Raw genomic sequence first — 7268 nt, 5'->3', positions numbered from 1 at the left:
ACGATGGCTCATGCCTGTAATCCCAGTACTTTGGGAGGCCAAGGCAGGCATATTGCCTGAGCTCAGGAGTTCAGAACCAGCCTGGGCAACACAGAGAAACCCCATCTCTACTAAAATACAAAAAAATTAGCCAGGCATGGCAGCATGCACCTGTAGTCCTAGCTACTCAGGAGGCTGAGACAGGAGAATTGCTTGAACCCAGGAGGTGGAGGTTGCAGTGAGCCGAGATCACACCACTACACTCCAGCCTGGGCAACAGCGTGAGACTCTGTCTCCAAAAAAAAAAAAAAAAAAAAAAAATCACGCCTGTAATCGGGCAGATCACGAGGTCAGGAGATCGAGACCATCCTGCCCAACACGGTGAAACCCCATCTCTACTAAAAATACAAAAATTAGTTGGGTGTGGTGGCGCCTGCCTGTAATCCCAGCTACTCAGGAGGCTGAGGCAGGAGAATTGCTTGAACCAGGGAGTCAGAGGTTGCAGTGGGCCAAGATCGCACCACAGCACTCCAGCCTGGCAACAGAGTAAGACTCCGTTCCAAAACAAACAAACAAACAAACAAACAAAACGAAAACTATGAGATGGATGGTGAGGATGGTAATGCTAGTCAAATGAAAATGTAGAAAGACACCATATTTATTTACCTCTTGGAACTGTTATTGGGGGAGGAGAAGCGTCTATAAAACAGAAAGACAGATGTTGTTATCACTGCTTCTCACCGTTCTAACTGTAGAGGGGAAACTGGACTCTGTTGAATGCCACCATGAAATAAATGCATTATTTGTACATAAAACGCTGTATTGCTTCATGTATACATCTAAGCCACCTGACATCAACTGTGAGCAGAAACTGGCAATATGCCAACTAAATGATTTTTACTGTTCACAATAGAGTATTTTGTTTAGTGATTTACCTTCAGGGAAAAATGAGGAAATGAGTTAGGAAAATAATAAAACTTGAAGACCAGTGTCGAAAGTGATCGATCCAAAATTAATTTCACATGTCTGAGGGTACAAGTGTCTGAAGGAAATGGGGGAGGAAAGGAGAAAATGAGACTGGCGAAGTAAGACAAGGCCATTTAGAGTTAGGGGGGAAAAAAAGCAGTCATATTCAATGTTTCTTCTTTTATTCAGTGAGAGTATTAAAGAGCCTAAGATAAGAAAATTTCCAAGCTTTAGGCTTGAGAAAGGGCAAATCCAACTTGTCTCTGAAGATGAGCTGAATGCGTCACTCAAGAGTAAGATCCCATGGACCTCACCGCGTGCCTCGTGTGTAGGCTGTCCACAGGTGTCCTCGAGAAGACAGGCAAAGTGCTTCCACATGCTTACTTTCTGGCGAGATTCCAGGCACTCTCCTCCCTCCCTCTCCACCACAGACTCAGGCTGCTTTCCCTCTCGGCCTCCCAACATCCAAGTTCCAAATCATGGGTAAGAAATGGAGATTGAGTGGAGACAATAAATGTACTTGTCACAGTTGAGGAAATTATTTTAAAAGTCTTCACCACCATAGGGTTTTTCTACAAAGTGTGGTAATGCCAACCTGGCAATGTTTGTCCCATTTAAGTACAGTTTCCTCAGGAAGTGTTCGATGCTAGATTTTGTCTGTTAGGTGAGAGCTTTCTGTGGATTAGGGACATTTAATGACCCTCCAGGGTCTTTCAAGACGGAGGCCATTGCCTCTTGCCAAACTTTGGTCTTTATTGTTTTGATGAGAGAGGCAAACTAGAGAGTATATTCCCATGGCAACTTCAGAACATCACCTGTAATATTACTTAAAGGACAGAGGGTGGCTGTGCTAGAAGCCTCAGCTGGACTGGATATCCAACTAGAAAGGGTAATATGGGCTTGTGTTCTACTCTCTCCTGGCTCAGTTTATTAGGAACAAACTTTAGTGTTAGTTTGGGCTTTCTGCTCTTCATAAAAAAGAGTGGCATTTTTTTCTCACAGATGCAAACTCCTATCACAACTGGAAGTATGGCTAGCTGATTTCAATATCTGATGACTCTTATTTTAGAGAAATGAGTTGTTCAATGCACTTTTGCTACATTCTCTTCCATTACTGTATATGTGCTTTTGTCTTTACTCTGATATGGATAGCAAAGGGGCAAACAACACATGATTTAAATCATTAAAGTATCACAGTTCTGCTTTTTCCTAAAAACTGTAGTCAACTTTTGTTCTGTAAAATGCTGCCAAAAGGAGGATATATCATGTAAACTATTGGGACAGAGGATGGGCATAAATCTCCTTACTAAAGAGGATGAAAAAAGGAGATGAACCATGGATGTAGATAAATCAGAAATGCAGCTGTTTGGGACCAAAGTCCAGTTATCACTGTAAGCCAGGCCCAAAAGACATGGTGATCTTTAAAAGGCAATCCCAGGTGTTGACAGAGAAGTCCCCAGAGAACTCTTTGACACTCGGGCCCTTTGACTTTTACTCTCACCATATCTGTATCCTTTTTTGTTTTTAATACAGAGACATTTGAAGGGACATTTTTCTTATAGCAGTTTCTTGTTTTCAGTTGAAAACCTGAAATGGAAAAATAACTTCTCATGTTAAGCTGTGGTTTCCACCTTCTATGACCTTCATTTACAGTCAATTGTTTTTATACGATCTTCAGATCTTCACTCCAGCTCTACGGTATTGTGGGGTTCATGCACTTGGGAATAGACAGGAACTCTGGAACTATAAAAACAGTTACTAAAATGATTAAGTTTATGGATATTTTAAGGTAAAGTCATTCACTAAGCTGAAGTTTGAGAAGAGCCCTCATTGTTTTATCCCAAAAGACCCAAAAGATTATGTAACAAATGTAAAAGTTTACCTCTACCACTTTGAAACTCACAAAAACATTTTAAAGCTTGTATCAAAAGTAATTTTATACACCAAGGAGAGAAAACGAGAAAACTGTTTATAGAAGTTTAATTTAAACCAATGCATTATTCTCCAGGGGCATTTGTTCTAACATACTTATTACATATCAGATTCATTTAACCCCTGGAGGCTTCAATTCCTTTATCTAAAAATGAGACTGGTATACATAGTGCCTAAAAATCCCTTCCCAGTCGAAGAGTTTAATTTGATATCACCCCAAATAGCAAACGACACATTTCCATTTTGATTGGTTTTATGGCATGAAATCAATAGTCTTCTTAAGGTCCTTTGTATCATTGTGAAAAAATATCCCAAAACTGTGACCCTCACATTGCTCTACAGTGTGTATACTCTGAGTTGATTTTACTTGTAGAATTAATAGCATAAATGATTTCAGATATTAAACCAAAGTACCAAAGACCTAAAAGAGTTGGACTCCCAGTACAATTTAAAAGTTATATAACTGAATGCTTAATTTCCTGAAAAGGAGTAATTAGGCCTTTAGAAAAGCTGTCTTCTTGTGTACTTCATGGTGCTGTAAAAACATTTGACATTAAGAGGAAGTACTTCACTCTTAAGACAATTTTCTCTATTTCACAAAGATGTTAGGATTCTGGAAAGTCAAGCATAACCAAAGACCCAAATAATAATTATTTTAAAAAATATTTTAAATTATAAAGCCAAACGTAAGAGTCATGCAAAATTTAAGCAGTCTAAAACTATACTACATGAAAAGGAAAAAAAAGGAGAAGTAGACTCCTATTACTAGAATGTGATTTCCAAAGATGACAGTCATTTTCAGAAAATTTGGTATATATTCTTCTAATATTTATCTCCTCTATACACATAATAAGTGATATTATACAAGGCATAACATTTTGTTACTGAATGAAGCCAACAAGTATTCTTATTGGTAATAATATTTCTAATTGGGCAATACTAAGAATAGTTCACACAATCTTCTATATCTATTACAACGAAGAGAGAGAATAAAAAATGTCATAAACTCAACAGGCTTTCATAGTCTCTTGTTTTTAAAATTGTAAATACTAAAAAATTGTGTAATATAAGGAATAAGCATATATGGACAGTTTATTGCTGAAATAAGTATTTTACAATTATTGTTTAACTTAATAACATTATCATTGTTGTGGTATATAATTAATTGTAATGGAAGGAATTCACACATGTGATTTTGATGACAATGATGATTGAAAATAATGATTAGCAATTATTTCTGATCATCTATGGTATACCAGATGCTTTACAAACATTATCTCCTTTCTACTTAAAGTGGAGTCTTTGGATCAACAGTACTGGTATTACCAGGAAAATTGCTAGCAGTGCAGAATCTAAGGCCCAACACACCTTGGTTTGTGAGTCTCAGAAGCCTGTATTTTTCCCACAATCTCATATGGTGATTATTATGACTTTTATACAAATAAACCAAGAATTTCTAAAGTCAGTTGGGGTGAAAACCCGATCCAAAGCTAAACTTAAAAGATTTCATTGTTTCCAATTTCTCTCTGCCCATTCAATTTCTGCATTCACTCCCATTTTTTCTGCTTTACTTCTCTTGAATATATCCAGACCCCACCAAAGGAGTTTGATGTCTCAGTCACCACAAAACAAAGCCCAGTCCTCTTGAGGACTTTTAGAACCTGACTTTCCATAGATTGGGTCATTTACCTGCAAGGACCATCTAAAGAATGTAATAGTTTTCTCTCTTGACTGTAATTCTCACAATAAATGGTTATGAAGCATTTCTGGCGAAACTGTAGTAAAACCTATGTCACTGTCCACAATGAGAAAGTCAACATTCATTTTGCATTCCAGAGTCCTTCTAGTTACAGTCCAGCAGGATTCTCATCTTTGTTTTTCCTGGTCAGTGTCATTGCACTCAGGAGACTCTGCCAGATTTAGCAGAGTAGTGTCTGGATGATTCCTTCTTTCATTCCTAGGACTGGGAAGAGGAGTGTGCTCGAGCTGGGACCATGGGTAACGTGAAAGGGAATATTTGTTTCTCTGGAAAACATCTTCTCAAGTTACAAGCCAAGCTGCCTCTAGATGTCCTTTTTCAACTCATTCGAAAAAAATACAGGGCTATGTCCAAACCTCAATGTCGAAAGCATTTAGGAGGTAATCTTTCGTTTTTTCTTTTACATTTTAAATTGATGCATAATATATAGAAATGGTACATATACATTTGCAATTTGATGAGTTTTCAAAAACTAAATACACCTGTGTAACCAGCACCCACATCAAGAAGCAGAATGTTATCAAGGAGATAGTGTTTTCATTGCCTATCCATGGCAGAGTTTGTGAATACCAGGGGTAAGTGGCCCTCCCATTTGTGACTCATCCCATCCTGATGAAAACAAATTAGTGAATGGGGTCTCCAAACTGAGATCCAGTCTGATCGGAGGGTATGGAGTCAGAGAATAAAGTTATAGGTGAGGTGTTTGCTGACTGGAATTGGAGAACTTGCTTATTTCTAGCCCCAGGTTCTTGTTTGTTGGGTCTGACTTCAGAAGCTATGGCAAACTTACATTTTTTCCAACTCTCAGAGTCCACATTTTCTCGAATTGGATCTCCTTCATTGTCTTGCCCTTGAAGGGCCACTGGAAATATCTTTTCGTATTTCATCCTAGTGTGGGAGTATCAAGATTTTTCAGCTATCTTTGGCTATAAGTATATTTCACTTGGACTTGGCCTATTTCTCTTTCTTCAAGCATCTTTTTGTCGCTTCTCCCACCTGATCTATGTGATTGCCTTCCAGATGGAACAGGAAACCATGTGAATCTCAGTCACTGTCTACTCTAGACTACCTGTTCTTGGGCAGTGAGGCCATTCTACATGATTTGTAGGTGTCTGAGACCATGAGCCACCCCAGAGTTGAGGTCTGGAATCTCATATTTGGCTGTTGATTTTTCTCAAACTCTGAGGCTTCCATGCTGTCTGTGTCACTAGTGTATTCTAACAAAACTCAAAGTTGTTCCTTAGGATCTTAGAGAAGTGCTTTCTATGAATTTCTCTAGTTTATGTTAAAAATACTTTATGCACATGGTTCAAAAGCCTGCTTGATTGTAAGTCATACAGTAATAGCTACCTCCATATGGAATCTGGTTTATATCAGTGAAGCAGAGCAGTAAGTCTGTGATAATCAAAACAAACATAGGGCTGGACATGGTGGCTTATGCGTGTAATCCCAGCACTTTGGGAGGCCGAGGCAGGCGGATCATCTGAGGTCAGGAATTCAAGACCAGCCTGGCCAATATGGTGAAACTCTGTCTCTACTAAAAATACAAAAATTAGCTGGGCGTGGTGGCAGGCGCCTGTAATCCCAGCTACTCAGGAGGCTGAGGCAGGAGAATTGCTTGAACTTAGGAGGTAGAGGTTGCAGTGACCTGAGACTGTGGCACTACACTTCAGCCTGGGCAACAGAGCAAGACTCTGTCTCAAAATAATAATAATAATAATAATAACCTAAACACTTGTTGTTTCCTAAGAAATTTAGTGCTTCATGGATGTTGGGTAAAAGGTAATGACAGATTTACCGCTTCATAAGATAGATAATGAGTTTTCCTTAAATTATTGAAGCAACTCAATATTGTGTAAGTTTGGTGCTCTACCTGAAATAGCCAGTTTTAAACCATGCATTCTTCCCAAAATTGCAATTCAGATTTCAATGAAATTTCCTTAATATTTCATTGGTAACTAGCAGAGTTCTAAAAAAAACAAAGAGAGAGAGAGAGAGTAAATGGGAATAGATCTCTTGAGGCACAGGCTCGGAAATGGTACAACCACGCTTCCTGCATATTTTATTGGCCAAAGCAAGTTACAAGGGTATTCCAGATTCAAGGCCTGGAAAAATAGATTCCAGCCTTTAGTAAAAGAAGCAATGTGACTTTTTATTGTCCTCTATCAAGAGGAGAGACATATTCTCAGGTGCTTCCCATGCCCCACTCACTCTCCTCCTTGTTAAAGCCAGCCAAACCCCAAAAGTGTGATTGCCTGGCCTCACCAGCCTCTGTGAGAATTAAGAGCTAAATAATTGGTTGTTATATTATATCACTAAGTTTTAGAGTGATTTGCTATGCAGCAAAAACTAATAGACTGCCTTATCAGATACTAAAATATGTACAACTATTAAACATTACAATTTAATTCTAGTTTTACTTTTGTCTTTTGGAAAACTTTGAAGGATATCCAATTCACAGCCCACAGGCCCACTTCCAAGAAAAGAAACAAATAATGCAAATGATTACCTATTATCTTTTGCTCTGACATCTCTCAAGCAAGTCTGGAGACCTTCTTTCCTCATTCTGAAACCACATCTCAAACGTCTGCCTAGCACGCTTTCCGCCCAGGTTCTTCAATTCCCATCTCTG

Source organism: Symphalangus syndactylus, chromosome 4 (assembly GCF_028878055.3).
Source record: "Symphalangus syndactylus isolate Jambi chromosome 4, NHGRI_mSymSyn1-v2.1_pri, whole genome shotgun sequence".
NCBI classification, from domain to species: Eukaryota; Metazoa; Chordata; class Mammalia; order Primates; family Hylobatidae; genus Symphalangus; species Symphalangus syndactylus.
This window is presented reverse-complemented; position numbering follows the sequence as displayed.